At 41.7% G+C, this 27,270-nt stretch overlaps 1 protein-coding gene across 3 annotated transcripts in view; it reads left to right on the top strand.

Moving 5' to 3' along the window:
- Positions 1-27,270, top strand: part of ZEB1 (zinc finger E-box binding homeobox 1) — a 210,208-nt gene that overhangs the window by 136,290 nt on the left and 46,648 nt on the right. The window lies entirely within an intron of this gene.

Genomic DNA, 27,270 nt, shown 5'->3' with positions numbered 1-27,270 from the left:
TCAAAGAGTACTGTTAACAAACAGCTCACAACTTGTCTAATTCTTTGCCAAACTATTTTGAAGAACACACTTGAGAAAATCATTTCCTGATAACTATGAAAAAGGTGACATTTTAATAAATTATATATTTACCTAACTTATAGATACACACACAATTATTGGATAAATGGATGCTTTGTCTTTTTCAAATTACAGATACACAGTATTCCACCTAAATTATATTGTGTGTTGTGATTTAAAAGTACATCTTTCAGCTAAATGCTTAAGAATTACTCTGATCACTTTGACTGTTTTCAGCTGGTGGATAGTTTACTTTCTCCTCTCCCTCATGGTTTCCTTCACACACCTCTTCATGGGGCAACAGTGTAGGAGTCCTGGATACCCCAAAAATGATATCCTTTGGAGCTTCCTCACTTCTTTCACCAGCAACAGCACAGAGAACTGGGGCAATACCTGCCCTTTCCAGCCATATTCTGATGTCATCACGACCTATATTTTAAAACATGAACTCAGCTGTTATTTACATGCGTCTTGCTACTGTAATTGGTTTTCTTTTCTCTTCTCTTCAGTTTCCACACTCAGTTTGGTGTCATACCGATCTCATGCCTCTGCCCTAGCCATCATGCCTCTCTCCATTCTTCTGTCCCTCATTTTTCACCTCAAACTACTTCCCTCAAGTTTTCCTTCTTACCGTCCTCATACTTATCTTTTCCTCTATTTATACCCAACTGAGCACAAAAAACACCAACAACAAAAACCTTAATCCTGTTCCTTTAACATTCTTGTTTTTAAAGGAAAAAGAATCACCTAAAGTCAAATCATGATCAAGGATGGTTGTAGTCCTTTTCATCCTATTTACTCCCTTTGTGTGTCTTGTCTTGTTTAGATTTTAATCTCTGCTGTACTATACTGCCCCTAGAATGCTTGGGCGTTTCTTTAATAATGTGAAAAGTAATAAGACTGGCAAATAACATTGTCTTTGCAATAGGCAAAACTTCTGTTGTCCATAGAATGTTTCAGCCTTTTCTTCAATACTCATTTGCTAACAAGACATTTACACTGTTGCATCACACTCCTCCAGAATAATTTCCTTAAGTAATTTTTCTTCAGTTGTTTGGTTTTTATATAATTGGAAACTGAAGTAAGGCAGGTAGAGCCCCCTGCCTGACTCTTCTCTTCAGATCAAGTTTTTCTTATGCACTCACTCAGATTTAGAAGTCATCAGAGGCCAGCAGGGATTGCTGAATTTGAAAAGTGATATTTTTGTAAATGTAGGTTGTAAATGTAGGTTGTTGTTTTGTTTCAAATTCCATTTGTGACTAGTTTAGTAAATTGCTTTGAATAAAAATACTTAGTCTGTGGCATGGAATTTGGCCATATTTTCCATAACCTGAATTACTTAAGTCATTATGCATGTTTGCCCTTCCCCTTGTACAATTTCATTGTACAATCATCAGAGTCCCAAGGTTAATAGTGGTGTATGTCAGTTGTATTTTATCCTCCAAGATTTTCACCCTTGGAATATTGCATCCTTCCTGGCACTTCTGTGGTCTAATCACTTAACTTGTTTTAGAATCTCTACATGATCAGGAAATTCAGATCAGCTCTTGACATCAATAGCTTTTTAGCCCAAACTCAAGATTACTTTGGGAATAAAGATTTTACATTAAGAATTCTACTTGTACGCTTCCTAAACAGTTGCTTATTAAAGGTTCCATAACAGTTGGAAACGCTCTTCTGAATAGCAATCTTAATCCTAACTAGACTGGATTTGTGGATGTTATTCTGAGTTATCACAGGTAATGACAGTTCTAGTGTTCGTACCTCAATTCAGTAATCTGTACTATCTGCGTATTAGTTTCTGGACAGTTTAAAGTGCAACTCTACTCTGAAAAACGTACATTTAAAATGGCGTCTTAGTGTTTAACAGTTCTGTTCTTTTTAAGTAGACCGTCATATCCACTGGCTGCAGTGACAAATAAGGGGTTTTGTTTTGTACTATTTATTCTTTCTGTTAGTAGTGCAGATGGAACACAGCGGAGAGAAAATGAGCAGGAGTCATTGCAAATCTCTTAGCTTCTACTGGCAGAGATCTGTGTCCTTATACCCCAGTCTCATCTCCCACAAAACCTGCTTCCATTCTCTACTTCGCCCTCAGAGCTCTTCAGCCTACTTCTACTTCCTCTTCCTGCTGTCCATCACACTTACGGTTGCCACCTTTCTAATTGCTGTAACCAGACCCCCTCGCAGCCTTACCCCTCTGCCTTGCCTCTCCCCCCACCCCCAAGGCCCTGCCCCTGTTCAGCCTCTCTCCCCAAGGCCCTGCCCATCACTCGCTCCTCTTACCCCTTCCCCTGTCACGCGCTGGATCATCTCAAGGAGCCTGTCTGCAGGTTGAAGGCGGCCCCAGCTGAGCAGGGGCTGGCACAGATTAATGACTCAGCACCTCCCTCTGCCCCACAGTAACCAGACTTTTGGTTCGGGTGCCATTTAGGTAGGGTGACCATATTTCCCTATGCTGAATACAGGACACATAGTAAAATTACTCCTATTCAAGCAAGTTCAGCGGCAATCAATCAGAACTATACAGTACAAACATTCAAATTAACATTAAGTTGACTGAGCCCCCATTAAAAAGAAATACTGCATAGTTGGATTCTTTTTATTTATCTTATCTTTAAGGCTTAAGGTTCACATGGGAACACACACACCCCTCCCCCCCTCCCCACATACCCCACTCTTACACAGGGGGATGACCGACAGACCGACCCTCCCTGCCCAGAGCTCTCCACTCTCCATGCCTGTCTGGGTCCCCAGGACGGACCCACCTCTCCCAGTACCTGGCGCCACGTCTTCCCCAGGCAACACATCGGGGGGAGGGAATGCAGAGTCACATGTCCCCCACCCCAGACTTCTGCCAGGGTTCATACCAGAATGGGGCCAGCAGCAGCCTTTCAGCACTGTGTGGGAGGGAAGGGACGGGAGCCACGGAAGGACGACAGGCCTGGCCATATGTGCTGCAGCTTTGCCCCACCACCAGCCTTGCACACCCTTCCCCATTGTCAGCCATTGGACCACCCCACTCACCGCTGGTGGGTGGGAAGCTGGCGAGCAGGGATCCAGCCAGCAGCTGGACCTGCCAGTACTGATGGGCGGGGGAGGCAGAAAATACGGGACAATTTGCCCATTTTAAACAAAAAGTCAGGACACCTGCAGGAGGTCTTAAATACAGGACACTTGGTAAAATTACTCTTATTCAAGTGAGTTCAGTGGCAATCAATCAGAACTATGCAGTACAAACACTCAAATTAACATTAAGTTGATTGAGCCCCCATTAAAAAGAAATACTATGTAGTTGGATTCTTTTTATTTACCACCCAGACACAGAAGCCAAAAAGCAGACTGTCCAGGTAAAACCCAGACAGGTGCCAACACTAGTCACACTCCTGCATCCTCTAATCTCTTTTAATCTAGAAACACCTTCTTTCCCAAAAGTACTCTAGATTCTAATAATGTCTAGCTTTTCCTCTCTTAATTCCTCTTTCTTTGGCCTCAGATATCGCCACTTTCCTCCATAATCTCCTTGATATTACCTGAAAGCCCCCCATCTCCCTGAAACTCCCCACTATGTAATTCTTTCCTCCCTGTGCATTTCTTCTCACTGCCCTTTCTCCATGGTAGCCTTCACTTCTCTGCGATCCGTTTCGTCTATCATCCCTTCCTCATTTCTTCCTGACTTCCAGGATCTCCTGTCCCTTCCCCCTGCTGCCCTCTCTTGCTTCCTGCCCTTTCTAATATCACCATTCCTCTTCCTGGTGTCCATCTTTTCCTCCTTTCTTCCAACCCCCAAATCGTCTATCCCCTAGTATCCTTCTTCCCTCTTCTTCTATCCTGGCATCTATCCCCTCTATCACACTCTGCCCTGGCTTCTACCCTACATCATGTTGCATCTTCTCCTGGTAGCCTCCATTTCTCTCTAATACCAATAATCCCCAAGCCACTTTCCATTGGCATTTGATTTTTCCCTCATCTCTACAGATCCTCTACCCTCCCCCTCCTTTCCTATTCCCCAAAGCCCCCTTCAACTAGTTTCCTCCTCTAATTTAAGCTCCCTCTGCTTTTCTCTCCCCCACCAAAGATCACCATTGCCTAGAATTCTTTCCCTGTCTTCCCCATCATCTACCCCCACAAGGATCTCCTCTTTCTTCTTACTGCTGTCCTCAGTTTACCCCGTCCTCTAACAAGAATTCACTTGTTCCTCCTTCCGTGTATTCCCCTTCCTCAAATATCTTCCTATCTCATTATGGAGTTCTCTATCCTTCCATTCCAAAATGTCTCCCTGTAGATCATCTTCTGTCTTGAATCTCCCTATCTGACCCTTTCCAGGGCTCTGAGTAAACATATAGGGATCTGAAGCTGTGGGGTACAGAGGCAGTACTATCACCTCTATCAAGGCTGAAATTTAGTGGGGACGGGTCTTCTATCCATCCTTAAAATTACAGCTGTGCGTTTGTTTTTGGATAACATGAGGTAGTAGTGAGCAACATTTTCTCGGAGAACACAGCAAGAAGCAGGATGGCTTTTGTCCAAGAGTACTCCAATATTTATTATAACTATTTTGAGTGATAACAAAACATAGATTAGGACCAATTTTGTGAGAATTTCTCACCAGGAAGGGACCTAAACACAGTCGGTACTGGGTGTGCGTAGCGGGGAGGGCATTTCAGCCAGTTTAATACATTGAAATTTTAGGTTTTCTTGAAAATTTGTACCTAACAACCCATGGAATGTGTTAATACCCTTCATTGCTTACTAAAGCTATTAGAGAGACACCAGAGCACATTATTGATGAGAATTATTAATGTTTTCTTTTGGAAGGGCAAACTGCCTGACATCTTTGAATGCTAACAACCTTGCCAATTATCCTGTCTCCTTGTGAAGGAGATCTCAGGGAACTGGTGGGCAGGATCCCCTGGGAGAATAACATGAGGGGGAAAGGAGTCCAGGAGAGCTGGCTGTATTTTAAAGAATACTTATTGAGGTTGCAGAAACAAACCATTCCGATGTGTAGAAGGAATAGTAAATATGGCAGGAGACCAGCTTGGCTTAACAGTGAAATCCTTGCTGATCTTAAACACAAAAAAGAAGCTTACAGGAAGTGGAAGATTGGACAAATGACCAGGGCGGAGTATAAAAATATTGCTCAGGCATGCAGGAGTGAAATCAGGAAGGCCAAGAGTAACAAGAAGGGTTTCTTCAGGTATGTTAGCAACAAGAAGGTAGTCAAGGAAAGTGTGGACCCCTTACCGAATGAGGGAAGCAACCTAGTGACAGAGGATGTGGAAAAAGCTAATGTATTCAATGCTTTTTTTGCCTCTGTCTTAATGAACAAGGTCAGCTCCCAGACTACTGCACTGGGTGGCACAGCATGGGGAGGAGGTGACCAGCCCTCTGTGGAGAAAGAAGTGGTTCAGGACTGTTTAGAAAAGCTGGACGAGCACAAGTCCATGGGGCTGGATGCGCTTCATGCAAGGGTGCTAAAGAAGTTAGCGGATATGATTTCAGAGCCATTGGCCATTATATTTGAAAATTCATGGCAATTGGGGGAGGTCCCGGATGACTGGGAAAAGGCTAATGTAGTGCCCATCTTTAAAAAAGGGAAGGAGGAGGATCCGGGGAACTACAAGCCAATCAGCCTCACCTCAGTCCCTGGAAAAATCATGGAGCAGTTCCTCAAGGAATCAATTCTGATGCACTTAGAGGAAAGGAAAGTGATCAGGAACAGTCAGCATGGATTCACCAAGGACAAGTCATGCCTGACTAACCTATTGGTCTTCTGTGATGAGATAACTGGCTCTGTGGATGAGGGGAAAGCAGTGGATGTGTTATTCCTTGACTTTAGCAAAGCTTTTGATAGGTCTCCCACAGTATTCTTGCCGGCAAGTTAAAGAAGGATGGGCTGGATGAATGGACTATAAGGTGGATAGAAAGCTGGCAACATCATTGGGCTCAAAGGGTAGTGATCAATGGCTCCATGTATAGTTGGCAGCCAGTATCAAGCGGAGTGCCCCAAGGGTCGGTCCTGAGGCCAGTTTTATTCAATATCTTCATTAATGATCTGGAGGATGGCGTGGACTGCACCCTAGCAAGTTTGCAGATGACACTAAAGTGGGAGGAGTGGTAGATACGCTGGAGGGTAGGGATAGGAAACAGAGGGACTTAGACAAATATAGAGGATTGGGCTACAAGAAATCTGATGAGGTTCAACAAGGACAAGTGCAGAGTCCTGCACTTAGGGCGGAAGAATCTCATGCACTGCTATAGACTAGGGACCAAATGGCTAGGCAACAGTTCTGCAGAAAAGGACCTAGGGGTTACAGTGGACGAGAAGCTGGATATGAGTCAACAGTGTGCCCTTGTTGCCAAGAAGGCTAACAGCATTTTGGGCTGTATAAGTAGGGGCATTGCCAGCAGATCGAGGGACGTGATCATTCCCCTCTATTTGGCATTGGTGAGGCCTCATCTGGAGTACTGTGTCCAGTTTTGGGTCCCACACTACAAGAAGGATGTGGAAAAATTGGAGAGAGTCCAGCAGAGGGCAACAAAAGTGATTAGGGGGCTGGAGCACATGACTTATGAGGAGGGACTGAGAGAACTGGGATTGTTTAGTCTGCAGAAGAGAAGAATGAGGGGGGATTTGATAGCTGCCTTCAACTACCTGAAGTGGGGATTCCAAATAGGATGGATCTAGACTATTCTCAGTGGTACCAGATGACCGAACAAGGAGTAATGGTCTCAAGTTGCAGTGGGGGAGGTCTAGGTTGGATATTAAGGAAAATCTTTTTCACTAGGAGGGTGGTGAAACACTGGAATGAGTTACCTAGGGAGGTGGTGGAATCTCCTTCCTTAGAGGTTTTTAAGGTCAGGCTTGATGAAGCCCTGACTGGGATGATTTAGTTGGGGATTGGTCCTGCTTTGAGCGGGACGTTGGACTAGATGACCTCCTGAGGTTTTTTCCAACCCTGATATTCTATGATTCTCTGATTTGAAAAAATCCCTAGCCACATCTGATTCCATATATTTCTTTGATCTCTGCCACTCTGCTTAGACTTGGATATGGAATTGAGACACCAATAATTATCTATTTGTAACTATCTACTTCTATGTCAACTAACATCAGAAAATATGAGCACCTAGTCAGTGACTGATATCACCTCTCCAAAGTGCTGGTGCTCACTTTTTTAACCTATTGGCAACTTTTGATACCAGATAACCAGAGGATGCTGTTGATTTTCTTGTGGGATCCTCCCAGCTTAGTTGGTGTAACCCTTCACCATTCAAACCTTCAGTTGGAGACATTCCAGAGGTTAGTGCTAGCTAACTTTATCCTCTATAAAATTGGGCAGGGTTCCATCTTATCACCTTTCCTCTTCAATGTGCTGTACTGTTATCAATATGCCAGAGATACACAACTCTATAACTTGTGTTTGATGAAAATGAGACATTGTTTTATGTCTCACCAAGGATATGATCTGGCTGAAAGCAAACTAGTTGAGACTCAATATGAACAACACTGAAGCTGCTGCATGTTGGAGGGAATAATTTGAACTACTCCTACAACTTACTGAGTTCTAAAATTTATTATATCAACTCAGGGAAAAGAACCTCATCTCCATTGTGCAATTGAAGGAAGAATTCCATTCAGCGTGAAGCAGTGCATTTTAGAACAAACAGCAAAATGTTAGAATGGATAAGGAATAGAATGGAGAATACTATGGAAAATAGTATAATGCCATTATATAAATCAGTGGTATATTTTCACCTGAAAAAATGTTCAGCCCATCTCAAAAAGCATATAGCAGAAATAAAGGGAGTTTATAGGCTGGCAACAAGAATGATTTAGCGGCATAGAAAAACTGTCATATGAAGAGAGATGAATAAGAGGGGACATAATAAAAGTATACAAAGTAATGAAAGGTGTAGAAAAAGTAGATAGTGGGAATGTGTGTTCAGTGTTTCATGTAATACAAGAACAAGGGTACAATCAATGAAATTGAAAGGTGGCAAACTTTAAACTGATAAAATACTCTTTTGCACATTGCACATACATAATTAGACTGTGGAGCTCAATGGTATAAGGTGATATGGAAGCCAACAGCTTAGCAGAATTTTTAAAAATGTACATATATGTGGACCACAAGAATAGCCAGAGATATAATAGTAAATATTTTGTAAAAAGAGCTTTGAAAGGGATATAAATCTTCAAGTTTTGAGACATCTAGCAACCTGTAATTACTAAAGATTAGGAATAAACTTTCCCTGGGTGAGATTATCCCATAACTGATTACGACAGGGTTTCTTCCTCCTAAAGTGGCTGGTGCCGACCATTATCAGAAAGTCCTGGACTAGACAAATCACTGGTGTTCCTACGATGCTTGTTGATGAGGGGAAATATTTTGGTAATCAGCACCATCTGTTAAGGACATCTGGCTACATTTTGCCAAAATGGCTATTAGTTTTGGGGTCCTAACAGATCTGATTAGAGCTTCTGGGTTTCCAGGGAACTGTAGTAGCCAGTAAAGGCTGTTGTTCATGACTGGCAAGAATATTATCATAGAATCATAGAAGATTAGAGTTGGAAGAGACCTCAGGAGGTCATCTAGTCCAACCCCTGCTCAAAGCAGGACCAATCCCAACTAAATCATCCCAGCCGGGCTTTGTCAAAAGCCTTTGTAAAAACCTCTGAAGATGGAGATTCCACCACCTCCCTAGGTAACACATTCGAGTTATGCAATTTCTTCTTTTTTATGAGGACCTTGCCATGGTCATCCACAATGTTATCACTTCCCTGAGTAAACTACTATAGTGCACTCTATTTTGGGGTACTCTTGAAATTCATCTGGAGGCTACACCTGGTGTGGAATACAACTGCTGTCCTCCAGAGTGGAGTAAAATGGTATGTACACACAAAAATTGTGAACAAATCCTTGTACTGATTTTTGTTTACTTCTGGGTGCAGTTGAAAGTGCAGAAAATTATAAAGCTCTTAACGATCTGAAAGATCACTCTTCCCACTGTGGTAGTTGATAGACTTCTGGGAGGCTCTTGCTGCCTGTTCTTAGGGTCAGAAGCTGGAAATGATAGTAGGATTTTCTTATTCAAGGGACCGACTTTTTCTGGCTCATTCCCCTTGATATTCAAAAAAGTAGTATATTGCAGGGCTCAATACAAAATGCATATTCTTGGTTCACTTTCATTATTTTAATACTTTATAAATAAGTGCTTGGCTACAATGATAATAGTACTCTACAAATCAAAAATATAAATAATAATCTGATAGGAGGAAAGCTGCCTGAAATCTGTTGCAGTTGTGATGTAACATTTTGGTATGCTTCAAGCTGGTGTCACTCAGATGCAAAATTTTTGCTTAATTTTTCTTCCTCTTCTCTCTCTCTCTCCTCTTTCTTTTTCTCTGTCCCTAACTTTGCTTAGTTAAATTATACCAACTTTACATCTGGATTTAATTTTATCTATTACAAAAATCTAGCACAGATATGCTTATTCCTGCTCTTCTACTCTCCTCCTAGTTTTTATTTGTTTGTTTTTTGTTGTTTGGTTTTGGGTTTTACTACATATTGACTACTTTTCCTTAGTTTGGCACATCATTTTGATCAACTGTTTGTTTTTCAACTCTATGAAAGGGAAGAGGTTTTTATACGTTCCTGTTTGTATTCATTCTCTCTTCTCTTGTCTCTGTCAATTTCTAGAATGGTTTAAAACCCAATATAATAATAGAAATAGAATGGAGGGTTTTATATGAAGCAGGAGTTTACTTAAATTAACTGTCTGCTGCTTCTGAGTGAATGTAGAGGAGCATTTTTTCTGAGTACCTTTATACAAGATCTTTGTCTAATGGACTTACTCAGGTAGTGCTTATACATTTAATTGATCTTGTATTATTTCATATTTGTAAATATTGTCTTTGGAGTGAGGTGTGAATAGTATGAATTCTTTAAGGGCTCTGTTTAAAAACTGTAGCATAATTTGACTGTTTTATTGATCTGACATAGAGTACATACTTGCTATTGTTTGCACCAATTAATAAAAGAATTTGTTGGCTTTCTTTTAACCGAACATTTGAGAAATGCAGTTCTGTTATGCTGTAGAATTTGAATTGCTTATGTACTGGAATATTTACTACCCTCTTTGTTGTTTCATTTCAGAATGACCTTATTTAAAGATGTATGAGGCTATTTATAATCGACTTTGTGGCAATGATTAAAGAGGTGTGAATAATAGGTTATTGGAAGTTGACAGCTTCTTGTTTACTAAACCAGTGTTAGAACATTTATGCTGCTCAGTTCTACCTCATTTTTCTAAGGTGGGATTTGCATTTTGACAAGTGCATAGCATGGGTACGTGTTTGGCTTTTTTTTTTTTTAAAGTGGTTACCAATGTATTGGTGGTTCTTATTTTTTACATCTGCGTAAGACTAACAAATCACACACTATGTACCTAATAATCATTGTACCATGTATTAAGATAAGAGTCAACAAATTAGTTGTTTGGCTTGCAGAATGCCTTTCAAAGCATTGTTCTTCCCACATGGAAATCCTTCAGATGTGCTTAGTCAAATAGTCAAAAGTCTGTCTTTCTGACAAAAGTAGTGCTTTTTATGAGTGCTTCTAATATTTTTATTTTGAAACATAGGGATTTTTAATGTTTCTTTAATAATTCAATCCCAAAATGGCAATGTTCGATTGTTTTCCTAATCGTTGTTCAAAAGCAAGATTCAAAAACTGATTGGACACAGGAGGCTGTGATTTTATTTATTTATTTTATTTTCAATGTATTTTTATTTATTTTATCTTTAAGCAATTCAGTATTTTTGTTACAATGCTCGTAAGCATGGTTATAAGCAGTAATAAGCTTGTATTACTATCAGCTATTTATCCACACAATTGTAAAGCACAGGTAACTTCTTCAGTTTCTCTCTGGTCTCCTGCTATTAATAACATCTTTGACCTAGTGTACCCCTTCTAAAGGTGAGCAGTAATTAAAGCTCCCTGCTCAGTCTTGTGTCTTTCTTTAGTGGAAATAAACAGTTCTGTGTATGTCTCTAGATACTATAATGATGGGCAGCAGCATAAAATGTTAAAATAATTGAAAGGGACAAGGTGATGATGTAATATCTTTTATTGGAACAACTTCTGTTGTGGAAGACAATTGAAGTGATTCTGGATGGAGATTGATTTGAGAGGCACTGGAGAACTTCTAGAGCATATGCCATATGTATCTTGTGACTCTCTGCCAACAGAAAATTGATAAATAGATGCACTTTTCTTCACCAAGGTGTTTTTGCTCCCAGTGATTGAGCTTATTTAAAATCTCTTCATGCATTTTTGAACTATTACCCAAGAAGTGGAAGAGGAGGATATATTATTCACAAACTTATCTTGTTCCATATTTTAATATCTGTATGTTACTAATGAGTAATATATTAAAATAATAGTTTAGTAGTAATATTACTAATAACATAAGTGAGTTATGGAAAAAGATTTATAATTCTTGCTAGTTTCTTTTTGAAAGTTTGTCTTTATATAGTCTTTTTAAGGTAATAGAATAAATAACCATCATACTACCACCTTCAACTGTAATCTCATTAGTCACACAGGATTTAGCCTGGCTAGTACTTAGATGGAAAGTCCCAGATACTGCAAAAATTATTACTGACCCAATGATCCTGAAAGTATTCTGAGCAATGAGCTGTTGTAGATCCTACCTTTTAGATTAGATACAGTATCAAATTGAACCCATTTATACTTGTGCTGTCAAACGGTAAATTGTATTTTTATAAGAATCCTGATACGAACCCCTGTTTCCTGGTCATATTTAAATTATGGCAGTTACATTCTTTCAGTAGTTTTAGTGATGATATTCTTCATTCCTCCTCCTCAAAACTGTGGTATTGTTTACCTGACCCAAAATGAGTGCCACATTCCACTCTAGAGAGAGTTACATTGTAGTGTCGAGTGGTAGAGCCTTAAATAGTCAGTTAAAGTGCTTTGGAATCCTCCTGGATGAAAAGATCTAAATATAATGTGGTATGGGGAAGGGGACCCCAGAGAAGTGTATGGTCTTCTACAATCTACAGAATTTTTTAAAACCTCTCTAGGTGCCTTATGAAGCACTTTGGAACTTAGTTTTTCAACTTAATTGGAATGTAATAAAATAAAAAGTGTGTGTATGCCATTTTAAAAATAGATTACTGTTCCCTGTGCTAGAACTGAGCACCCTAAGAAGGATTCTTGACATATACTCTTGGTCCTTGTTTTCTATTTCTTCAGGATCCCCTTCATTTTTTCCAGGCCTTCTCATTGCACTTTTGACCTCACTTGCCTATCTGTGCTATTTCTGAATAAATGCCACTAATGTCCTCTCGCTGCACTAGTGATGATGCTTAGCAGACACATTACAATTTGATTGACTAGCTAGTGGGTGAGTTTTCCTAAACTGTTTGGGATGGCAAACAGCCTGAGAAAAAATGTTGGAGCTCAAATGTCACTTCTGACTGAAAGTCATCCCTGCTTTTACTATAGTTTCAATACTTTTTTATTTAGTACTCCACAGTTACAGATAGTTTTAAATTGTAATGTTTTCTTTTAAAAGAAACATTGCTCCATTTACAGATTTAAAGTGGTATTTAAATAATATGCATGTTAATACTACAACATAATAAGTCAGTGAAGGAGTTCTGGACTAAAGCCAGGGTGAAGAATGCTCACATGTGTTTCTCAGCACTGTCCAATACTGCAGAGCCATGGAAGGGTTTCATTAACTTTTTTTACTGTATGCTTGTGTGGCCTAGAGTTTGTAAATCGACAGGCTTCACAAGTGTTCCAGATGATGTATTCTTACAGTACCTTTTATGGCTGTTGGTTTCCGGAGTACAGTGATTACTTACCTGCAGTGGCCAAAACTAGTTGCTTCCTGTTACAGGTCAGTGGTTACCTAATTGGTCTAAAATTAGCTGATAAACAAAGTTGATCTTTGCTATTACACATTTGGGTTTCCTAAGTCATGAAATATTTAACCTGTAATAGGAAGTGCTATGCATTACCTTGTAAGGTTATTTCTATTTTTTGCTCTCCCACTCCCCCCCACCCCCCAAATAACTAAACTGTCATTTATTTTGACTTATAAAAAGATGTGTATTTTTAAAACAAGTTTACTAATAAATATTATTTTACATGGCTACCCCAATGTTAGATTTATTTTTACATAGTCTATAATTAGGGTTGCCAGGCGTCCGGTTTCTACCTGAACACCTGGTCAAAAAGGGACGCTGATGGCTCAGGTCAGCACCGCTGACTGGACCACTAAAAGTCCAGTCAGCGGTGCAACAGGGCTAAGGCAGGCTCCCTGCCTGCCCTGGCTCTGCATGGTTCACAGAAGCAGCTGAAATGTCTGGTTCCTACGCACAGGGGTGGCCATGGGGGCTCTGTGCACTGCCCCCACTCCAAGTGCTGGCTCTACAGCTCCCATTGGCTGGAACCGCAGTCAATGGGTGCTGTGTGGGTGGCACCGGCAGGAACGGGCAGCACCCAGAGCTCACTGGCCCCTCCACTTAGACAAGCCGGCCACTTCTGGGCGCTGCCTGAGGTAAGCGCTGCCCGGATGGAGCCCGCACACCAAACCCCCTCCCACACCCAACTACCTCCCGGACCCCACACTCCAAACCTCTTCCTGCACCCCAACCCCCTGCCCCAGGTCAGAACCCTCTCCCACAACCTAACTCCCTCCCAGAGCCTGCACCCCCTCCTGCACCCCAAACCCCTCATCTCCAGCCCCACCCTGGAGCCCGCACCCCCTCCCATATTCCAACCCCCAGCCATGAGCCCCTCCTGCACTCCAAACCCCTCAGCCCCAGCCTGGAGCCCCCTCCTGCACCCCAAACCCTAAACCCAGCCCCACCCCAGAGCCCCCAGCCAGAGCCCTCACCCCCTCCTGTACCCCAATCCCCTGTCCCAGCCCGGAGCCCGCTCCCGCACTCCAACCCCTTGCCCCAGTCTGGTGATAGTGAGTGAGGGTGGGAGAGAGCGAGCGACAGAGGGGCGGGGGATGGAGTGAGCGGGGGTGGGACTTCAGAGAAGGGTCAGGGCAGGGCTGCAGGGAATAGGCATGGGGCAAGGGTGTTTGGTTTTGTGCTATTAGAAAGTTGGCAATCCTACCTATAATTAAATAAAGACATTTTCTGGAAATACTTTTCAGCCCTTACTAGTTGAGATCTGACAACTCATACTTCTCACCAACTCAGCTGCTATCCAAAGAAAGTTGTCAGTTTGGGATTAAATACCAGCAGTGGTATGAAGTTTTTGTTTGTAACCAGTAATAACCAGCAAATTTATAACTTTATTTCAACAGGCTTTCACCAGCCAAAATTTCATACTAATGAAAACATTTTAATACATTAGAGGGAAAGATTGGAAGATCCCCAGTGATAACTACTATGTAGTAGATTTAGAGTGATTTGTCAAATGTGCTATCTTGCCCTTCATCCATAACATGGTTAAGATTGATCCAACTCTCTTCCACCCTCCCCCAGCAGCCAGACCTTTGTCTCAGGCTACCGTGCTGAGCTCTTTCCCTTTCTGACTTTACTCAGCTTCCTCTCCCCACATTCTCTTCTGGCTCCTTGGCTTTTCTGTTCCCACTTAGGCCCTGTTCAATGACTCCTGCTCAGTGGTTTCCCTACTCAGTAGCTTCCAATTCCCTCTCTCTCTTTCCCACTAAACCAACAGCTATAGGGATGCTCTCCAGCAGCAATCCTCCTTTCTCTAGCAGCTCCCTGACCTCTCCAAGATCTGGATTCCTCTCCTAGAGGAGGGGGACAGCAGATGACTGATTATCTCTGACTGTGCTGATCATCATCTTTGGAGCTGCCATCCTCTACTTCCTGGCATCTTGCCCTACTATTTGGTCCTGTTTACATGGGTTTGCAACTACGAAGATGGGCCACCTGTTTGGGGGGGGGAAGGGAAAAAATGTTAAATACTTTGAGAAGAAAGTTAAAAATATATATTTTTTTATTTCTGAGGCATGTCCCATATTTTAAAAGTGTTATTAGTGTTACAAATTGGTCTAACAATATTTTAAGTTAATTGCCTTACTCATACTTCAAGTGCAAATTCTTTTCCTGTCACCTTTTTCCCATTTACAGAGAACATGTTTGTACACCTCACAATTGTTCTATATCTGAAATAATGTCCCATTAATGAGGTTTATCAGTGCAGAAAAACTAGCTTAACCATTTTGCCTTTATTAGCATTGTTGTGTTCTGTTTATCTCCTTTCCAAGGAGTAAGTGAATCACAGTCAGACTGACCCAATATACAGTATGTAAGTAACTGTTTTAATAAATAAATTCTGTTATAACCAGTATTGCAAATACTTAAATATATACTATTTAAATAAGCGTATTTATGAAGTTAACTGAAATACCATATTTACTACCTTAACATGTATAGATAGCATTGTATCCTTGCTGTCTTCAATCTCTCTGCCTTATCTTATCAACTATTGAGATTTCTACCTGTATGTGAAGCACTGAAAATAACTCACAAAGTATTTGAAAACAACTTATTCTCTTCCTTTTCAGAATGCTCTCTCTTCATGCGTTGATCTAAGCCATTGCAATCTGTGTAGAATATTTCTCCATTTTGGACAGGATTGCACCCTCCCACAGTAAAACATAATGGAGGAGGCTAACAGAGAGGTATATCTCTGAGAAGTTCATGGAGATTTCCCTGCAACATTTTCTTGGGATGGAATAGCATTTGATTTCCTGCAGATTTCCTCATTTAAATCACATTGATCCCCTTGATCAAAAGAAGGGCAGGACTAGCTATGCCAAAATCCTGCTGCTCCAAGCTGGTTCAAACTCTCAAATGCTCACTTCCTCCTAGAAGAATAACTCCACTGGGGGAACACTACCAGGGGTTCCACTGGCCATGGGAACTTTCATTATTTTGGGTATCCTTTCCTTAGAGCGGATCCTAACCATGGAGGTGAGGGTTCCATGAAACAGATAACACAGTCACAGGCTTTATTATTTCTTCCTGGTAAGCTCTGAGATACCAAGATGAGATAATTTGCTTCCCCGACCGAATAGAGATTTTTTTTATTGGCCTAATACTAGCTCCCCGCCCCACTAGCATTCAACTAGTTCTTCATATATGCAGCCTTCTGACAAGTAGAATATCTCTATTTGAAAGAGTATGACAGAATTTCTTCTCCTATCCATGTCATTATTAATCTGAAATCAAACATGTCTGTTACTTACCCACTATACTTCATTTTCATTTACAAAAGGCTAACAGAATTAAATTCAAGGCTGCCTGAAATGCACGTCAGCTCATTTATATGAACAAATGTAGTTTCTAAAAATTGGTCCTTTCTAGTTAAGTTACACCTAAGTTGATTCTTTCTCAGCTTCTGCCTTATCACTACTCTTTCATCTTACATATGAATTTCAGTGTCAAATGGAACAGACAAGCTCCCTTAAATTAAAGTTTCAAAATCTGTAACTTTGTTCCTGTGTAGACAATGAGAATTCAAAGGTATGGAACTGAACTGAACACATTTCTTCATCACCATCATCATTAACAAGTGTTTTGACATATCTGGTGTAGAATAAATTCCATTCATCACAGTAAAAATCTTCCAATTATCTTTTATTCTCTGATATTTTGTATCCTATTCATACTCATGACCTGGTGTGTTCCCCCACCCTACCCCTTTTTTTTTTTTTTTTTTTTTTTACTGTAATGTATTTGAGAACCTTTTACAGACTCTAATGAATTAAGGGTCAACCTTAAATAAAAATGAGTGCATGTATTCTTGAAAATTCAGTGTATGCTGGAATTGTATAGCTTATAAAGTAAAAATATTTATATTCCATAAATGCTTTAGCATTTGATTATTAATAAGCATTAATTCAGCCCACATTATAGTAACCTGATATTAACTGAAGAAATTCAGAAAGATCATGCAGAACTCTTGCTTCTTGTTTCAGCTGTATCATACTGGCTTTTACTGTTTTTCACTGCCAATATGGGAATGTTGACAGTAATATGTACATGTAGCTGTACCTGTATGCTTAACTACAAACAGCAACAAAATAACTCGGAGAAGTAAGATTTAGAAGCATATTAGCATGTGGCCATTGGTTACTATTGCAAGTGAAGAAAACCTAAAATTCGACAGGAAAAATCATCAATCTGGGACTGGCTGGAAAACAGATGTGAGGCAAATTGATAGAACCTCAAAAAGTGAGGTAGAGAAGAGATTACTGGAGGGTAAAAACTCACATATCAAGTGTTTTAAAACATAAGTCATGTTAACTGCATTTTTTTGTTCTATAAAAAAAGCTATTTCCCCTGGGGCTGAGAAAACTATTTCTTCTTCAAGTGCTTCTTCATGTCCATTCCACGTTAGATATGTGTGCGCCACATATACCATTGCCAAAGATTTTTCCCTCAGCAGTATCCGTCGAGCCGGCTTTAGTGCCATCTGGAGCTGCATGCTCATGCACTGGTATAAGGTGTGCTGCCAGTCACGCACCCTCTCAGTTCCTTCTTACTGGCATGAGAGTTGCTATTACAACCCTTCTTGCTTCAGCAAGGTTTTCTTTCCAGTTGTTTTTGGTATAGGCATAGTTAGATGGGATGGAGGGGGGACACTGCTCCTCCCCAAAAAACAGATTGCAACTCCCTCTGCCCCCGATTTCTGCAAGCGCCAAGCTACCCTGCACGGCTAGCTTTGCTCGGCCTGTGGGGTGGGAGTGGGGAGGGGTTCTGTCCTTTCCACACTGCACCTCTCTCCCCTGGCAGGCCAAGCACAGTAGCCTGCAGCTGGGCTGGGCTGGGGAGCAGGATAGAGCTGCTGCTCTGGATTGCTATCTCAGCAACAGGCAGGAAGCAGGAACCCAGCATGTGGCATCCCCTTGGCGGCAGCAGCCCCAGCAGGGAGGCGGCTGCAGTAGCACTGGGAGGCACCAGAGCAGCCATATCACTGCAGCAGCTGGCGCCAGGGTGACTGCAGCTCCTGTGCTCAGGTCACCACAGCAGCAGTTGGGCTCCCCCATTAAGCCGTCCTGTCTCATCCCGTCCCCCACCGTCACTGGCAGCCCAGGTACCACTCCAGGTGGGAGGCGAGCCAGTGAGCCAAGGGAACTGGCTTCAGCAATGCACAGGTGTGTGTGCATGCATGCGCACCTGCGCTTTGCCCCCCCCCAAATACAGCACTCAAACTACGCATATGTTTTTTGCATTCTAACTTTGTTCTTAGTTATCATACTTTAGTGTATATAGTTTTTGTAATTAGTATTACTGTACGTAATGTAAATAGATAGTTCCTGTTGTTCAGGGACTCCTTCACCCCAGGGGACGGGCATGTCCTGATCCCCAGGTTTCAAATCTTGTGCCTCCTTTGGCAAACCTATGCCTGTGAGTGACCCACACTCCAGCTGCTTGAAGTGCTTGGGGGAAACTCACATGAAGGACAAGGTCAGATCTGTCAGGACTTCAGACCTCATACTAAAAAAGCCAGAGACATTTGGCTGATGGCTATCCTTATGGAAGCCACCCTCAGACCTCAGAGCTGAGTCACTCCGATTTGGGGTTGAGCACTTCAGCGTTGGTGTGAAGTGCTCCTCCAGCAATGAGCTCTTCCTGGCACCATTCACCATCCCCGGTGCCGAGGAAGAAACACAAAAAGCAGCGCACTAACAGAGGGGTCTTGCTAGTGTAGAAGAAAGACAAGCAGGGGAAAGGCAGCGCAGAGAGACCTGGGCCACTCTTCCACTCCTGGGCCCGTGATAGCATTGTTGACTCTGCTTAGAGCATTGAGTCTGGTGCAGGACCCTCTACTGACACCTGGAAGCCACCATGGAACCAGCAGTCTGACTTATGTTGACCCCAGGGGGTTTCCAAGTTGCGAGGGACCAACTCTCTTTCCCAGTCTCCCAGACCTCCAATGGGACACCCTCCAGCTCCAGTTCCAGAAGCAGGAAAGAACAAAGGGTGTTGGGCTTCTTCCCAGCACCAGAGCCCCCCACCCCCAGCATCCTCTAGAAGCAAGCCAATCCTGATCTCAGTGTCCCGACCATCTCCGGTCTCCCGCCCGTCCTCAGACCCCCAGCACTGCATGGTGGCAGAATTGGGTACCGCTCCATTGTGGTCACCAAGAGAGGACTCCTCTTCTGAGTCCAAAGGGGAACCCTATATGCAACTCAAGGCTCACCACTGGTACCCAGCCTATATGCCACCGGACTTCGGTACCAGTCTCCCCGACGGCACTTGACCAGTGGGTCACTGGCCTATGCAGTGGCCTTAATGGAACCTTGACTGCTCACAAACAGCATGTAGGTCACACATGAGTGTCTGTGTAGAGCTGCAGCCTGCCAGCAATACTCCAGTAGACACTGGTTTCCCCCAGCCTTGGTTTTCCCTTGTCGGGTGACCCCTTTCTTTTCTCCCCAGGTTCCCGCCTGCAGTGCTCTGTCCAAGGTGCTACTGGGTTGCCGCCTACTCCAGACACAGTCCTCCCTCCCTGAGATCCAGGCAGCTATTCACCCTGCTCTGCCCTGTGGATCTTTTTATATGGGCCTGCTAGGCCCCGATTGGTTGCTCTTCACAGCCCCTCTCCTATTGGCTGCTTTTCGCACAACCTCCCTAAGGCTCTCTTAACCCCTTACTGGCTAGTGTGGTGTGGACACCCCATCATAGGGGTTCATTGCCCGTGTATAGGGTCAATGTGCAACAGTGTGCTACTTTAATTGTAGTTACCAAACAATTCAGTTTAAACACAGCACTGGATTAGTTTTAATTAAAGAATAAAACAGTTTATTTAACTACAAAGAGAGAGAGAGAGATTAAATGAGTACATGTATAAGGCATTAAAGTCAGAAATGGTTATAAGAGAAAGAAAGAAAGAAAGAAAGAAAGAAAGAGAAAATGCTTTCTAGTAACTAAAATGTAACAAACTAGACTTGGTTCAAAGTAAAATCCTTGCCACCTGTTCCCAGCAACATAGCTGACCAAATTCTCAAGTCAGGATCTGCACCCAGAGTTCAAAGGGCTGTTTCCTTTGTCATCTTTGGTGAAAGAGCAAGAGATCCACTGGGGTGTTTTTGCCTTGCACTTTTATAGTCCAGTCCGCCTTTGAAGTGGATTCTTCTGAATAGTATCCCTAAAAGCAAAGTTTATTCAAACAGTAAAGAAGGTAACGTAGAGTTTTTTTTGGAGGTAGGGTGAAGGGTTCCCCCATGCTCTTTCTTCTCTCCTGTGTATGCTCAAATGCCAATTTACCTTGTCTCCCTCTTGCTGTCTCAAAAACCTTGTTTACTACTTATATGTAAATTGAGGTAAACACACATTCCTTTGTCTAATTTTTTTTACATTTGGCAGGTTGTCATTAATTTTAAATATTAAAAAAGATCAAGTGCTATTTCAAGCCTATATCAGTGCAGTTGTTATATTTAGAGTGTTTGGTTAATATTGTTGGGAAAACTCAAATTGGAATTTTTCAGTGACTCCCAAGCTTAAGACGAAATATGTTAGAAAAACTTTAAACTTAAAAAAAAAAAAAAGATGACTAACTTTGAAAAAAAAGAGAGGGAGAAATTAAGCTTCTGATACACCTCTTCAGTAGATCATAGGTCTATCCTTATGGTAACAGTCTTGTACTCTAATGGTGGGAGACCTGATAGGATATGTGTACATTTATATAATGTGTGTGCTTCAAAAGTGGACTCGGAAGTTGTACTATTTACAGAGACTAGAGTTATGTAGTGGTCATATCTGTGACAAATGATAAATTGCATATTGTCATGCAAATTTGGTTGTCCTAGGTTTACAAGGGACCACAAGGGTCATCTAGTCTAACCCCCTACCAAGATGCAGGATTTATTGTGTCTAAACCATCCAGTACTGATGGCTTTCTAGCCTCCTTTTGAAAACCTCCAGTGAAGGAGCTTCCACAACCTCCCTAGGCAGTCTGTTCCATTGTCGCACTATTCTTACAGGAAGTTTTTCATGAGATTTAATCTAAATCTGCTATGATGTAGTTTGAACCTATTGTCTCTTGTGCTGTCCTCTGTGGCAAGGGAGAACAACTTTTCTCCAACTTTTTTATAGATGCCTTTCAAGTATTGAAGACCATTATCATGTCCCCCCTTAATCTCCTCTTTTCCAAAATAAACATACCCAGTTCCTTCAGCCTTTGCTCATATGGCTTGCATTCCATCCCTTTGATCATCTTTGTCACTCACGTCTGGATCCTTTCTAGTTCTCTACATTCTTTCTATACATTGGTGACCAAAATTGAACATAATACTCCAGCTCAGGCCTAACCAGCACCAAGTAGAATGGTGCTATCACCTTTCCTGTCTTGCATGCTATGCCTCTGTTAATACATCCTAAAATTGCATTTGCTTTTTTTTGCAAAAGCATCGCATATCTGACTCATGCTGAGGTTGTGATCCACCACAACTCCCAGATCCTTCTCAGCAATGCTGCTGCCAAGCCAGCTATCCCCCATTCTATATTTGTGTATTTATTTTTTCTTACCTAAGTGAAGCACCTTACATTTGTCTTTGTTGAATTTGATTTTGTTGTCTGATTGTCTCATCTCTACACACTAATCCACCTTCTCTTGGGGCTGTTTCTATTTTGGCTCCCAGCAATGCCACTCCTATCAGTATTTCCCTCTCCAAATCCCAGTTTGACCCTACCTCAGTGTCAAACAGAAGTAGGCGTCTGAAGCTATAGTGTCAGTGACCTAAAAGGTAGGGCAATGCAATGACTGTGGAGTGGGACTTGGTCCTGTCTGTTGCATGTCCCTCTTCCTCATTTTTCCTGGAGAAAAATCCTCAAGACATGCCCCAATCTTTATTCCAGGCAGGAACTGGCCAGGTGGCCTGTTCTATCAGAGGCACTGAAGCTGAGTCACAGGCCCACATGAAGTCAGAGGTTAGGGTGAAACAAATGTCCCCACTTTCCTCCCAGTAGTGTAGTGTCACTCCTCAAATCTGTGTTTGAGTTGTGGAGAGGGAGGTGACCAAGGCACTTTCTCTCCCTTCTCAAGCCTTCAGTGCTATAGTTGTCTGCTCTTTCCTACACAGGGTTTTCTTTTATTAGTAGTATAGGTGTAGCTGGTGGCACCACATATAGTTAAGGTTGCCTCGTGCTTATAAGTTGCTTAAACTTTTTTTCCAAACTTTAACCATTTGGGCTGAAATTTTCTATGCCGCTGGCTGAATTTATTCATTTATTTATTTTTATTTTTGAAATTTTAAGCAAAAATGGTTTGTCCACTTCTAAGAATGAGGTTAAGGGAGAATACATGTTTGCTAATGTTAAGTAAAGTTCTTACCACCATTTTATTGAAAAGCTCTAGCTCCTCTATGCTTTGAAGCAAGGACTTGAAATTTGGCAGAAGAGTTGTTCTAGTATCAGGGATGTACCTTTTGCTATCCCAATCCACCAAAATGTGACCAAATTAAAGCCTCTGAAAATCGCCATTTGCATACATTCAATAGAGGTTTCTTAGAGGCTGGCAGCAAAATTATCTGAACATTCTATCTGTACTGAACATGCTCCAGTCTGGGTCTGCATATGGCTTTACCTGTAACTGCTCCTGGCTATCAGTGGCCATTGTGGTGTCAGGCATCAGAACAGAGAGCAGGGAAACTCTCTCCTCTGCTTTGAATAATCCTCTACTTGTGCCAGGGGAACATGGAGAAGGAAGAAGCAGCAGCACTGCTATTCAAATGTAGAGGGATCAGGAGCAGAGTGGGGACAAGATTAGGCTAGGGCATGGGGATGAGAAGGTGAAATAGGGGAGAGACTGGGAGCAGGGACAGGAACAGAGAGGGAGCATGACAGTGACAAGTTGGGGTGGGTGGACAGGAGCAGTGAAGTGTGGGACAGGAGTATAGGGGATGAGGACAAGCTAAGAGAATAGAAGCAGGGAAGACAGGAACAGAAGGAGACAGGCTGTGGGAGCAGGGCCGGTGCAACCATTTAGGCGACCTAGGCGGTCTCCTAGGGCGCTAGGATTTGGGGGGCACCATTTTCTTCGGCAGCGACCGCGGCGGCCGGATCTTCGGCTGCCCAGGTCACCGCCGGCATTTAGGCGGAGGGAGCTGGGACAGTGGAGCATGGGGGAGGGCGGCCTGCAGCAAGCGGGGGGGGAGGGGCGGCATGCAGGGGAACTCCCCATCCCAGCTCCCCCCCCTCCGCCCTGAGGCGCCCCCTCCCATGGCACCCCTCCGCCCTGAGGCGCCCCCTCCCATGGCACACCCCCCCCCCCGCGGCAGCTCCCTACTCCCCACCCCAAGGCACCCCCGCCACCCCAGCTCACCCCTGATTGGCGCTGCAAGCCTGGGAGGTGGGAGAAGTGAAGCAGCCACGGCGTGCTCAGAGACGAGGCGGGGGGTGCCTCAGGGTGGGGGGTGGGGAGCTGCCGCAGGGGGTGGGCGCAAGGTGGAAGTTTCGCCTAGGGCGCGAAACATCCTTCCACTGGCCCTGTGTGGGAGACATGCTAGCAGACTGGGGTAGAATGGGTTGGAAAGGTTTGTAAACACTAATGAATGCTCCCTTCCAGAACCTGGAAAAGCATGTAGGATTCCTGAGTTCACAACATTCTTCTGCTGTCTGCAAATAGCTGTGAAACCCATGGGCAAAATGTGTGTCTCTTCCCCCTGTAGTGTCTTCTGCTACTACCACCAGTGATTCCATCAGTTCAAGTGGTAGATGTCTGTGCTGAACATCTAAAGACCCTGCTCCTGACCAATGTGGTGGTCAGTTTGGTTCCATATGATGGAATTTGTTTTTATCAGTTTGATTTCCTAAAAATCTAGGAAATTACATTTTTTAAAAAAAATTATGTTGAAAGAATGTTAAGATTTCAAAGTCCAGCACTCAAAAATTAGGAAATGCCAGTATTAAGTTTACCCAGGCAATCTTAATTTGGTCCTCTTGTGAGTATGCAGAATGATAATGTCTTTAATTACATGATCACGTACTGTGTTTTTCCACAGGATGGGATGAGTCAGGGTTGGAGGTGAATGAGATTGTTGGATCAGGGTCTTAATTTGTAAAATTACAAAAATATTTTTAAAATGTTTGTATTTTTTTCCCCCTCAACATTGGTTCTATGTTTACAAAGAAGACTAAAACATGGGTAGAACAAATGACCAAGAAGGAGACAGGTCAGACTAAAGTACATAAAAATATAAGAATGGCCATACTGGGTCAGACCAAAGGTTCGTCTAGCCCAGTATCCTGTCTTCAGACAGTGGCCAATGCCAGGTGCCCCAGAGGGAATGAACAGAGCAGGTAATCATCAAGTGAGCTGTCCTCTGTCACTCATTCCCAGCTTCTGGCAAACAGAGACTAGGGATACTATCCCTGCCCATCCTGGCTAATAGCCATTGATGGATCTATCCATCATGAACTTATCTAGTTCTTTTTTGGACCCTGTTATAGTCTTGGCCTTCACAACATCCTCTGGCAAGACACTCCACAGGTTGACTGTGTGTTGTGTAAAAAAATACTTCCTTTTGTTTGTTTTAAATCTGTTGCCAATTAATTTCATTTGGTGACACCTAGTTCTTGTGTTATGAAAAGGAGAAAATAACACTTCCTTATTTACTTTTTCTACACCAGTTATGATTTTATAGACCTCTGTCATGTCCCCTTAGTCATCTCCTTTCCAAGCTGAAAAGTCCCAGTCTTATTAATCTGTCCTCATACAGCAGCCATTCCATACTCCTAATCATTTTTGTTGCCCTTTTCTGAACCTTTTCCAATTCCAATGTATCTTTTTTGAGATGGGGTGACCACATCTGCACACAGTATTCAAATGTGGGCATACCATGGATTTATATAGAGGCAATATGCTATTTTCTATCATATTATCTATCCCTTTCTTAACGATTCCCAACATTCTGTTAGCTTTTTTGACTGCTGCTTCACATTGAGTGCATGTTTTCAGAGAATTATCCAAAATGACTCCCAGATCATCTCCTTGAGTGGTAACAGCTCATTTAGACCCCATCATTTTATATGTATAGTTGGGATTATATTTTCCAATGTGCATTACTTTCCATTTATCAACATTGAGTGCTCTATGTATTTCCATCACATGAAGGTAGATATCACTAATATAGTCCTAAAGATGCAGAGGAGATGTTATAATTTGGAATTGTTATAATTGTTCTATTCAAAAACATTATTTCTTTCTCTTACAACCTGTAGAAACAAATGTTACACATACTGAAATTTTAATATTTTTAAAGTATAAACTATTTACGCTTATATTTTTTTGGTGTAAGATTCTCTGCTACATACTCATATCAATAATCACTGGCAGATTTTCTTGTATTACTATGAAGTGCTCTGACATACCTTGATTGAGAAAGGGGATTTTAAAAAAAGGGCAAATATTTATCAATGAATAAGCCTACAGATGTTGTTATACCGGCGATACTCCTCCAGAGGTTAAAAGAATCATATCTATGATGCAGTAATCTCACTACTTAGGACACTTGCACATCTATGCTATTTGCACTGTTAACACTCCAGAAGGTAGATTAATTCTCTCATTTGAAATTTTGCCTATTAAAATGGGAGGCTAGATTCCTGCTCTTTTGAATTCCGCTTTTTTAAAAAAAGTAAATATTCTAACCATTTAAAAAAAGCATTTAGGCAAGGAAATAGTTTCACCGCGAATCAGCAAATCACTAGCTCATTTCCTTCCATTTCAGAAGAAAAATGTTCCATGTAAAATATGCACCAGCATGACAAAACAACCTTTTTGAATTTAAAATGATCACCACATATTTCATATATGCATAATATTATTTTCATAAAATGTAATGTGCAACCACTCCTTCATGGTTTTAGGTTTTCTGTGACAACCCACAAAGACACATTCTGGTGTATGTACAATGTGATAATGTTATCATATTAAGACCTTTCTATTCTATTGGTACTAACAATTACACTTTATGTATATTAAGTTTTGAAAGATAGCACTAATAAAAGAAAAACAAAAAGACTTACATTAAGTTGACAATAGAAACCAAACCAGAATTATTTAATTGTATTTTCCTGCCATTTCTCTATTCTGATTCCAGTGTGTAAAGAGGATAATGGCAGTAGGAAGGAATTACATCAGATACTCCTGTTACAATAATTTCACATACTCAGTGGAGCCAAATTGAATCCTTTTACAGTAATGATATTATTTGGCACATTTACATAAACACCACACAACAACTCTTTAAAGGACTCTCACCTGCAATCTTTTAACTAGCATTAATTTAACGGCTTAAATATACAGAAAAATATCCCACTCATTCTGATAGTTCATTAGATGACTTTTCATTTGTTATGAGCTTGAAATTTTATAATATATTCAGCTCTACCTAAAAATTGGATTGTCCAAATCCTTATATTTGGCCCATTTGATCTGTTGAACCTGAATTACTTTATCTTCAGAGATCAGTTAATCTAATTATGCAAAGTAGAGTTGCTGTAAGTGTTGAGAAGCACTGGTGTGAAGGACAGCAATAAGCCAGGGTTCAAATGCCATCCCTGACCTGAACAGCAGTAATTTATGAATTTACATGCCTGAAAACATTGTCTAATTTACATCTACGTATACAAACAGACATCAAGTCCAAGGAGGAGACAGAACAATTACTTTTTTTTTTTTAGGTGACAAATCTGAGGAACTGTCCCAGATTGAGGTGTCATTAGAGGAGGTTTTGGAACAAATTGATAAACAAAATAGTAATAAGTCACGAGGACCAGATGGTATTCACCCAAGAGTTCTGAAGGAACTCAAATGTGAAGTTGCAGAACTACTAACTGTAGTCTGTAACCTATCATTTAAATCAGCTTCAGTGCCAAATGACTGGAGGATAGCTAATGTGACGTCAATTTTTAAAAAGGGCTCCAGAGGTGATCCCGACAATTACAGGCCAGCAAACCTGACTTCAGTATCAGGCAAACTGGTTGAAACTATAGTAAAGAACGAAATTGTCAGACAAATAGATGAACGTAATCTGTTGGGGAAGAGTCAACATGGTTTTTGTAAAGGGAAATTATGCCTCACCAATCTACTATAATTCTTTGAGGGGTCATGTGGACAAGGGGGATCCAGTGGATATAGTGTATGTAGATTTTTCAGAAAACCTTTG

This window comes from Chrysemys picta, chromosome 2, assembly GCF_011386835.1.
Source record: "Chrysemys picta bellii isolate R12L10 chromosome 2, ASM1138683v2, whole genome shotgun sequence".
Lineage (NCBI taxonomy): Eukaryota > Metazoa > Chordata > Testudines > Emydidae > Chrysemys > Chrysemys picta.
Note: the sequence above shows the minus strand (reverse complement) of the source record. Positions and strands in the feature narration are given on the sequence as shown.